This window comes from Stenella coeruleoalba, assembly GCF_951394435.1.
Source record: "Stenella coeruleoalba genome assembly, chromosome: 11".
Taxonomy (NCBI): Eukaryota; Metazoa; Chordata; class Mammalia; order Artiodactyla; family Delphinidae; genus Stenella; species Stenella coeruleoalba.
In genome coordinates this window covers 54,746,875-54,758,390 of record NC_137157.1, presented here as the reverse complement: position 1 = coordinate 54,758,390, position 11,516 = coordinate 54,746,875, and the positions used below count along the sequence as shown (strand labels likewise).

Below are 11,516 nucleotides of genomic sequence, written 5' to 3'. Positions count from 1 at the left end.
TCAGGTGTTGCTGCAGCCACAGCTTTGAAACCAATAGAGTTCCGAAGTGGAGAAGATCCATCAAAAATAAATCAAACCTTGTTTAACTGGTGCTAAAGGAAGTGTGTGTAACGGAAAGTTATTAAGACCAAAGCCACCTGCAGGCTTTGGCCTCAGCACAGGGCCCTCTTGCCTGCGTATTCCCCAGTCAATCACTAACCCCCTCGTCTCTTCTTGGTATTGTCAGGAGATTGATAGGCTGTAGATTACAGAAGGTAAGTGCTTTAAGGCTTTGGAAGCTTTCCTAGCATGCCATTTTGCCACCGCATTGAACATTCTCTCTCTCTCACATACACACGCACACACAAGCACACACACGCACACACGCACAGAGCGTTATTTCAAATCATTTCAAAGTACTTATAAGATTTGCCCCAACCATCATATCGTTTTTCCATCATCAGGAAGCCAGTAATGTTTATCTAACATCTACTAATTTTTGGCCCCTTTAATGTAAGTGATCTCATTTAACGGTCACAAAATCATAGGTATAACCCTGCAAGAAGTGTATACTTAATCTCATATTGCAGACCAAATACCAAGGCTCATAGAACTTAAGTGTTTTACAAAGTTTACAAAACTAACAGATGATGGAGCTGGATTACTATTCAGAATCTTCAATTTCATCTTCTGTGTTACTTCCATTCTAGTTCCCTATCTCTAAAGCAATGTTTCAAAAACCTGTTATATAGGTTTAAAAAATTTTTAAACCTGTTACATATATTTAAAATTACCTTCAAATAGATTTATTTATGTTTTCTGAAAAGTGAGTGTTGGCATATTCATTTTTAAAATATACTATATAAAATTAGGCATACTGCATGCCATAGCTTTTAAATACCATAAAAACAAAGTAAATAAGAATATATGCAAAGAAAAATACAAAATTGAGCTCAAGATAACGTGACTAAGATATCACTTTAACTCACATTGCTCACGATGTGAACATGAAGTTGACCTCTAACAGCACAGATTATTTGGGGTTCTCCATGCCTTAATCTATGTTTGACTGTGTGATGCCTCTGTTTTCCACCTTTCATCTCTCTTTGAACTACATAAAACCTGTTTTTCTATGTTATGCTCTTCTGCGCCGCTTGGCCTTTAATGAATCTTTGTACATCTGCCTCTTTTTGCTTCATATTAGTCCCGATAACTGAAGTAGTTCTACTTGGTTCCAATATGATTCTACCTATAGACAATGATGTAATATTTATTTACAGCATAGTCATCCAGATGATAAAAAATGTAAATGTTTTGAAATTATACCTAAAATGAAAGAACAAAAGTAGAAAACAAATCTTGAGGTAAATCAGGGACTGCATATGCCCCCAGACTCCTATTTGAGAAAATACTACCATAAAGGAATGAGAAATTTAACACAAGTGAAATTTTTTGATAACTGATTCTTACTGATTTTATGCAAATAATTATTTTACAACTGAATTAGAAGTATCAATATAAGTAATTTATTTGATGATCTAGGTTTATGACTGTGAACATCACATCCAAATGCCTTATTAACAGACACCAGGTTATTCACCACCCACCCTCAACCTAGCTTTACACATCAACTTCCACAAATACTCTAGTTTAGACTGCCTTCTAGGCAGTGATTTTCAGTGCTGACTTCACATTCACATCACCTAGAGAGCTTAAAAAAATAAACATACTTAGGGCCCATCAGCTGAGATCCTGCACCCCACTTTAGTTAGTCACTAGTAGGACTGGGCATAGATTTCTTTTAAATGAACCCCTGGAAATTAAAATGTACAGCCAGAATTGAGAACTGTTCCAGTTAATCAGAGAAACTTTCTGTTTTTAAAATACATCATGCCCAATAAAGATGTTAAAAAAAAAAAAAAAAAAAAAAAAAATAAAGGCTAAAAAAAAAAAATAAATAAAATACATCATAGAATTTTTTGAATCCCTGTATTTTCTTGTTTTTTAATTTGCGTATACCCAGTCCTACAGGCTAGCTCACATATCCTGAGATATTCAGATCAAATATCAGTGCCTTGTGATACCTTCCAAGAACAATACAGACCACACTGATTACTCTCTTTTTTCTTATCTCATGGTACTTTAAATAATAGAACATATTATAGTACACTAACCTCTAATGTATAACTCTAATCCTGTAAGCCCATGACTGTAAAACCACAAGCTTATGTATTGTAAGGTAATATATATTAGACATTTGATTTGCCAGGGATTTTTTCAATGAATGAAGAAAGTAAGGAGGAAATAAAGAGTGAATCAACCAGTTTAAAGATATGTTATGGAAAAACCCGAACGAACTTTTTGGCCACCCCAATATATAAAAAACTTTTATATATAACGTTAATCGAGTGTTGTTCTCAGGTTCTACCTGGATGCATATAGTTATTTGTGCCTGTGTCTGCACTGAATAGGCAGTAGGTACTTTATCACTGTCTCTATGTACCCTTGTTATCCATTATCTCTCCTCACTACATCAGCTTTGCACAGGCTCTGCCTCTAGTCTCTAGGTTGTTTTCTTTAATACCATGTACAAGCTCACAAAATTTATTAAACTAGCAAATAATTCCATTGTATCAGACTAAATGTCTTTTGAAATAAAAGTATATGTCATCTTTGGTAACAATTTTTTAATATTACAAATTTTGTAACCAATTTATATTTTCTCTTGCATTCTGTATAATTGAGATGACTAGAAGCCCAGACAGTGGATAAGAGATCTGTCTTTGCTACTATCGCCTCAAATTGCCCTGGCTACCGATGGAAGAAAAGGGTCTTAATACAGAGTTGAATGTGTAATGCCCAGACTTAGGAAGAAGACAAATAAATAATTTCACTCAATGTTACTTCATCATTCATGCCTTTCTACTACTCTGTTTAAACTAGCAGCACCCCCGTGCATGAAACACACCAGTCTCTCTCCATCTTCACCTCATCCCTTCTCTCTGTCTCTCTCTGTGTGTCCTCTACGCTTCTTCTAAGGACACACATCACTGGCTTTAGGGCCAACTTTAATCCAGTGTGATCTTATCTTTACTTAATTACATCTGCAAAGGCCCTATTTTCCAAATAAGGTCACATCTCAAGGTTCCAGATAGATGTGAATTTTGGGGAGACACTGTTCATTTATGTATTGACTATCTTATCACACTAGATACAATAATGAGGACAGGGACTTTTTTGGTCTTTGTTCATTGTCAGTGTCTCCAGTGCTTACAACAGCACCTGACGCAAAGTATTCAGTAAACTGATGTTGTAGAAGACCAAGTACTTTAATACTACAGCCCCCAAATCATTCAAGACTTGAATTCTGTGTGTGAGTATCATAAAATCAGAATTCATACACATAGGACCAAGTATGTCAGGATAAAACTTAAAATTATCAGCCTTTTCCTGATTACACATTACTGGCCAATGTTGGTGGATGATTATCTTGTCATATATAATTATTCATAGAGTCTTTACTGTAACTCATTATATCTATTATTTTTTACTTTATTTTGACTTGTTTTTCTTTTTTAATTTACAAAAACCTCTCATATCCCTTCTTTTCCTAGACTCAGCCAGGGACAAGATCAATCCAAAGAGTAAAAGTGAAGGTGAACTTCACCCACAAAAACAGGCCATGTAAATTTTTACATTTCTGAGCCACAGAGGGAAATATTGAGACACAGATTATTGTGTCTCCCCTCATGGTACTGATCTGAAAAGTTATTATAAATATAGGAAAATTTTCCACTTTTATCTCCATGAATATAATTTTAATCAATGTGGTTATCAACTACATGTTGATACCTGAATATTTAAATAGGATAAATAAGTAAGAGATTTTCAAACACAGGTGATATTTCTCAACCATTTACTGAACACTAAAGAGATGAATTTCAGGTCTATATGAAGTGGGATGGTTTCATACTCTTTTTCCTGTCCTGCCAATGATTCAATTAATTTTTAAATATCCAATCCATGGCAATTTATACCACCAATGAGAAAGGTTTTAAATTGGATATGTGGGAGACTAACAATTAACATGGGCCAATATCCAATAATTCATCCAAATACCACACAGAAAATTTAATATTTCAAAATATGGTGTAATAACATATATATACATTATAAAATATTACAGCATGGTTAAAAAAATAGACTATGAAGTATTCCACATGACATCATTTATAAGCTATACTAAATATAAGATCACATAAAAAGAACCAAAATTTTACTTGTCAGGAGACAGTATTTTAGGTTTTGTACAGAAAACAACTAGACTAAGTATCCATATATGAGATTTTTCAGATAAATAAAATATTTGCCACCAGACCTGTCAGCAGGGACATTGTATTAGTTATCTAATGTTGCATAACAAATCATCTCAAAATTTATCAGATTAAATAAAGAATCATTTATCTCAAAATTTCCCAGGGTCAGCAATCTGGGAGAGGCTTATGTGAACTGGTTCTGGTTCAGGGTCTTGCATGAAATTGCCATAAAGCTGTTGGACGGGATGGCAGTCATATGAATGCTCCACTGGGACCAGAAGACAGTTTTCCCAGCTCACTCACATTGCTGTTGTCAGACCTTAGTTCCTTATTAGCTACTGGCTACAGACATTAGTTCCTTGACTTGTGGACGTAACCTTATGCAAACCGAATATCCTACGACGGGGCAACTGGCTTCCTCCAGAGCAAGGTATGTGAGAGAGAGACAGAGAGAGAAACAATGCAACCAAGAAAGAAGGCAGTGTATATTATAACCTAATCTTGGAAGTGATGCACCAATTCTTCTTCCATATTCTGTTGATCACACAGATCAATCCTGGTATTATGTGAGATGGGAATACACATCTGTGAACACCATGAGGTGGGGAATATCTGGGGCCATCCTGGAGGCTAGTTACCACAGACATTATCTACATGTTGGGCAGGACAATTATTTACTGAGCAAGAATATCCTGTGCAGTCAAGGATGTTTAGCATTCCTATTCACCTCATCTCTGTGCCCCACTGCGTGGAATGAAAGGAGAGACATTGTGAAAATAAGAAATTCCACCTGACATTTCCAAAATCCCTCCACTGAAAAGCAATATCTGAAACAGGGGAATCTCTTATCTTCAGAAGCAGCTTCTTAAAAAGGAGTGTCTCTGAAACTATCAGAAATCCAAGAAAAGTTAATGCGAATTAGCCAGTAGATCCTTATTTAAAGGCAAGCCACCCAGCTCGAGCACTCCATGTCAAGGCGCATCAGAGTGTTCACAAAGGAGATTCACTGTGACAGGAGGAATGGCTAATTATGTGCATAGCTCACTGAACTTTTTTTTTCCACATTGTCACTCTCTTTATTTTATTTTTTTAACATCTTTATTGGAGTATAATTGCTTTAAAGTGGTATGTTAGTTTCTCCTTTATAACAAAGTGAATCAGCTATACATATAAATATATCCCCATATCTCCTCCCAATTGCGTCTCCCTCCCACCTGCCCTATCCCACACCCCTAGGTGGTCACAAAGCACGGAGCTGATCTCCCTGTGCTATGGGGCTGCTTCACACTAGCTATCTATTTTACATTTGGTAGTATATAAAAGTCCATGCCACTCGCTCACTTCTTCCCAGCTTACCCTTCCTCCTCCCCATGTCCTCAAGTCCATTCTGTCTGCATCTTTATTCCTGTCCTGCCCCTAACTTCTTCAGAATCTTTTTTTTCCTTAGGTTCCATATATATGTGTTAGCATACGGTATTTGTTTTTCTCTTACTGACTTACTTCACTCTGTATGACAGACCCTAGGTCCATCCACCTCACTACAAATAACTCAGTTTCATTTCTTTTTATGGCTGAGTAATATGCCATTGTATATATGTGCCACATCTTCTTTGTCCATTCATCTGTCGATAGACACTTAGGTTGGTTCCATGTCCTGGCTATTGTAAATAGAGCTGTAATGAGCATCGTGGTACATGAGTCTTTTTGAATTATGGTTTTCTCAGGGTATATGCCCAGCAGTGGGATTGCCTGTAGTTTTCTTTCCTTGTGACAACTTTGGTTTTGGTATCAGGGTGATGGGGGCCTTGTAGAATGAGTTTGGGAGTTTTCCTCCCTCTGCTATATTTTGGAAGAGCTTGAGAAGGATAGGTGTTAGCTCTTCTCTAAATGTTTGACAGAATTCGCCTGTTAAGCCATCTGGTCCTGGGCTTTTGTTTGTTGGAAGATTTTTAATCACAGTTTCAATTTCAGTGCTTGTGATTGGTCTGTTCATATTTTCTATTTCTTCCTGGTTCAGTCTTGGAAGTTTGTGCATTTCTAAGAATTTGTCCATTTCTTCCAGGTTGTCCATTTTATTGGCATAGAGTTGCTTGTAGTAATCTCTCATGACCCTTTGTATTTCTGCAGTGTCAGTTGTTACTTCTCCTTTTTCATTTCTAATTCTATTGATTTGAGTCTTCTCCCTTTTTTTCTTGATGAGTCTGGCTAATGGTTTATCAATTTTGTTTATCTTCTCAAAGAACCAGCTTTTAGTCTTATTGATCTTTGCTATCGTTTCCTTCATTTCTTTTTCATTTATTTCTGATCTGATCTTTATGATTTCTTTCCTTCTGCTCACTTTGGGGGTTTTCTGTTCTTCCTTCTCTAATTGCTTTAGGTGCAAAGTTAGGTTGTTTATTTGAGATGTTTCCTGTTTCTTAAGGTAGGACTGTATTGGTATAAACTTCCCTCTTAGAACTGCTTTTGCTGCATCCCATAGGTTTTGGGTCTTCGTGTTTTCATTGTCATTTTTTTCTAGGTATTTTTTGATTTCCTCTTTGATTTCTTTAGTTATTTCTTGGTTATTAAATAGTGTATTGTTTAATCTCCATGTGTTTGTAATTTTTTACAGATTTTTCCCTGTAATTGATATCTAGTCTCATAGCATTGTGGTCAGAAAAGATACTTAATATGATTTCAATTTTCTTAAATTTACCAAGTCTTGATTTATGACCCAATATATGATCTCTTTTGGAGGATGTTCTATGAGCACTTGAGAAGAAAGTGTATTCTGTTGGTTTTGGATGGAATGCCCTATAAATATCAATTAAGTCCATCTTGTTTAATGTGTCACTTAAAGCTTGTGTTTCCTTACTTATTTTCATTTTGGATGATCTGTCCGTTGGTGAAGCTTGGATGTTAAAGTCCCCTACTATGACTGTGTTACTGTTGATTTCCCTTTTTATGCTGTTAGCATTTGCCTTATGTATTGATGTGCTCCTATGTTGGGTGCATAAATATTTACAATTGTTATATCTTCTTTGTGGACTGATAACTTGATCATTATGTAGTGTCCTTCTTTGTCTCTTGTAATAGTCTTTATTTTAAAGTCTATTTTGTCTGATAGAAGAACTGCTAATCTAGCTTTCTTTTGATTTCCATTTGCATGGAATATCTTTTTCCATCCCCTCACTTTCAGTTAGTATGTGTCCCTAGGTCTGAGGTGGGTCTCTCGTAGACAGCATATATACAGGTCTAGTTTTTGTATCCATTCAGCCAGTCTATGTCTTCTGGTTGGAGCATTTAATCCATTTATATTTAAGGTAGTTATCGATATGTGTGTTCCTCTTACTATTTTCTTAATTGTTTTGGGTTTGTTATTGTAGGTCTTTTCCTTCTCTTGTGTTTCCGGCCTAGAGAAGTTCCTTTAGCATTTGTTGTAAAGGTGCTTTGGTGGTGAATTCTCTTTGCTTTCTCTTGTCTGTGAAGGTTTTAATTTCTCTGTCAAATCTGAATGAGATCCTTGCTGGGTAGAGTAATCCTGTTTGTAGGGTTTTCCCTTTCATCACTTTAAATATGTCCTGCCTCTCCCTTGTGGCTTGCAGAGTTTCTGCTGAAAGATCAGCTATTAACCTTATGGGGATTCCCTTGTATGTTATTTGTTGTTTTTCCCTTGCTGCTTTTAGTATTTTTTCTATTTAATTTTTGATAGTTTGATTAATATGTGTCTTGGCGTGTTTCTCCTTGGACTTATCATTTACTGGACTCTGAGCTTCCTCGACTTGATTAACTATTTGTTTTACCATATTAGGGAAGTTTTCAACTATAATCTCTTCAAATATTTTTTCACTCTTTTTTTTCTCTTCTTCTTCTGGGACCCCTACAATTCGAACGCTGATGCATTTAATGTTGTCCCAGAAGTCTCTGAGACTGTCCTCTATTCTTTTCTTTCTTTTTTCTTTATTCTACTCTGCAGTACTTATTTCCACTATTATATCTTCCAGGTTACTTATCTGTTCTTCTGCCTGTTATTCTGCTATTGATCCCATCTAGAGTATTTTTAATTTCATTTATTGTATTGTTCATGATTGTTTGTTTGCTCTTTAGTTCTTCTAGGTCCTTGTTAAACATTTCTTGTATCTTCTCCATTCTATTTCCAAGATTTTGGATCATCTTTACTACCATTACTCTGAATTCTTTTTCAGGTAGACTGCCTATTTTCACTTCATTTGTTTGGTCTGGTGGGTTTTTACCTTATTTCTTCAGCTGCTGTGTGTTTCTCTGTCTTCTTATTTTGCTTAACTTATTGTGTTTGGGGTCTCCTTTTCACAGTGTGTAAGTTCGTAATTCCCGTTGTTTTTGGTGTCTGTCCCCAGTGGCTAAGGTTGTTTCAGGGGGTTGTGTAGGTTCCTGGTGGAGGGGACTAGTGCCTGTATTCAGGTGGATGAGGCTGGATCTTGTCTTTCTGGTGGCCAGGACCGCATCCGGTAGTATGTTTTGGCATGTCTGTGACCTTATTATGATTTTAGGCAGCCTCCCTGCTAATGGGTGGGGTTGTGTTCCTGTCTTTCTAGTTGTTTGGCATAGGGTGTGCAGCACTGTAGCTTGCTGGTCGTTGAGTGGAGCTGGGTCTTAGCGTTGAGATGGAGATCTCTGGGAGAGCTTTTGCCATTTGATATTACGTGAAGCCGGGAGGTCTCTGGGGGACCAATGTCCTGAACTCGGCTCTCCCACCTCAGAGGCACAGGGCTGACACCTGACCAGAGCACCAAGACCCTGTCAGCCACATGGCCAGGTACGTGTGGAGTCTCTTGTCCTTTGGGAAGTCTGAGGTCTTCTGTTCAGTAGGTGTTCTGTAGGAGTTGTTCCACATGTAGGTGTACTTCTGATGTATTTATGGGGAGGAAGGTGATCTCCACATCTTACTTTTCTGCCATCTTGAAGGTCTCCTCACTGAATTTTTAATAGAATACCCTATACATGAAGGACTGAAAGGTATACTCCTATCTAACAATGTTTGTGTCTACTTTTCCATTGTTTTTCATCAAACAGCATTAGTGTGGAGACCTTCAGTTCCACCTACTGTAACGAAGCTCCATTTATTAAATCAGTAAGTCCTTAGCTTGTTCAAATTCTATTTACAAATGTCTTTACCACTGCAGTGTCTACCAACTTCAAAGTATGCTTCATTTTTAAAACAAATAAAAGTTCAAAGGTTCAATTTGTTTTCCTGCCAAAATGATGAAACAAAAAATCAACTATTTCATATTTACTGTACAAGTAACATATTCTTGTTCCTCATCATATGTTTGCTTGTCAGAATGCCAAAGAGCACGATTAATTTTTTCCCCTTTCCTTTATTTATTCATTCATTCAGAACTGAATGAATTTATTGAAAACACTATTTTTGAAAACATATGTTGGTATCAACTAGATTATAGGGATGAATCTGATCTGGGTTCTTCCTTTAGATGGTCCACACTCTTATAAAGAATGTCCATAACCTGTAGTCATTATAGGGGAACTCATTATTTATTTATTTATTTTCAGTAAAAGGTTCACTCAGGTAGAATGTAGATAAAAATTGTTCCCAGATACTATAACACCCTTAAAGTCCAAACAGACATACAACTGACATTTTCTTGGAGTTTCATATATTCCAGTATGTTACATGAAGAAACCAACAATTCATTAATATTTGATGAATAAGACCTATGAGGCCAAATTAAATGTTGTCTTGCTTTCAGCAGATGTTCTTTATGGCATCAGGTTGATTTAAAATTATGTTATTTAAAACAGACCTTTGAGAGCAGCCCAGTTCATGCACTCCCAGCCACCCGTGTCCCCTCCGGGCTCTCCTTGTGTCTGTGGAGCCATGGCATTCGCCAAGACCAACCTGGAGGCATCCTCCTTGCCCAACAGCAACTGCAGGTGTCCAAGGGCGCGGTCCGGAAGGAAGCGGGTGACGGTGGTGCTCGGTGTGCAGTGGGGTGACGAGGGAAAGGTGGTCGATCTGCTGATGCAGGCTGCTGACATCATGTACCGCTGCCAGGGAGAAAATAATGCTGGCCATACAGTTGTAGATTCTGTGGAGTATAACTTCCTTTTTTTTTTTTTTTTTTTTTTGCAGTACGCAGGCCTCTCACTGTTGTGGTCTCTCCCGTTGCAGAGCACAGGCTCCAGACGCGCAGGCCTAGCCGCTCCGCAGCATGTGGGATCTTCCCGGACTGGGGCACGAACCCGTGTCCCCTGCATTGGCAGGTGGACTCAACCACTGCACCACCAGGGAAGCCCTGGAGTATAATTTTCATCTTTGACCTAGTGGTAAATCCAAATGTTACTGCATTCATTGCAAATGGTGTGGTAATTCATCTACCTGGATTGTCTGAGGAAGCAGAAAAAAAATGTTCAAAAAGGAAAAGGTCTGGAAGGCTGGGGAAAAAGTCTTATTATATCTGATAGAGGTCATGTTGTATTTGATTTTCACCAAGCAGCTGATGGCATCCAGGAACAACAGAGACAAGAACAAGCAGGAAAAATTCTGGGTACCACAGAAAAGGACACTGGCCCAGTTTATTCTTCCAAAGCTGCTCGGAGTGGACTCAGGATGTGCGATCTTGTTTCTGACTTTGGTGGCTTCTCTGAGAGGTTCAGAGTTTTGGCTAACCAGTACAAATCTATATAACTCACTCTGGAAACAGACATTGAAGGTGAATTACAAAAACTCAAGGGTTATATGGAAAGGATTAAACCAATGGTGAGAGATAGAGTTTATTTCCTCTATGAAGCTCTACATGGGCCACCAATGACCTGCATGCAGGTCTTTCATCTCCTTAGGTAGGTTTATTCCTAGGTATTTTTTTCTTTTCATTGCAATGGTAAATGGGAGTGTTTCCTTAATTTCACTTTCAGATTTTTCATCACTAGTGTATAGGAATGCAAGAGATTGTGCATTAATTTTGTATCCTTCTACTTTACCTAATTCATTGATTAGCTCTAGTAGTTTTCTGGTAGCATCTTTAGGATTCTCTATGTATAGTATCATGTCATCTGCAAACAGTGACAGCTTTACTTCTTCTTTTCTGATTTGGATTCCTTTTATTTCTTTTTCTTCTCTGATTGCTGTGGCTAAAACTTCCAAAACAATGTTGAATAACAGCAGTGAGAGTGGGCAGCCTTGTCTTGTTCCTGATCTTAGTGGAAACGGTTTCAGTTTTTCACCATTGAGAACCATGTTGGCTG

The 11,516-nt window shown here is 37.4% G+C and overlaps 1 pseudogene across 1 annotated transcript; it reads left to right on the top strand.

Moving 5' to 3' along the window:
- Positions 1 to 10,015: 10,015 nt before the first annotated feature.
- On the top strand, positions 10,016 to 11,115 carry LOC307193895 (adenylosuccinate synthetase isozyme 2-like; annotated as a pseudogene). Its single transcript has 2 exons — positions 10,016 to 10,411; positions 10,597 to 11,115. The product of its transcript is annotated as an adenylosuccinate synthetase isozyme 2-like (transcript).
- Positions 11,116 to 11,516: the final 401 nt, after the last annotated feature.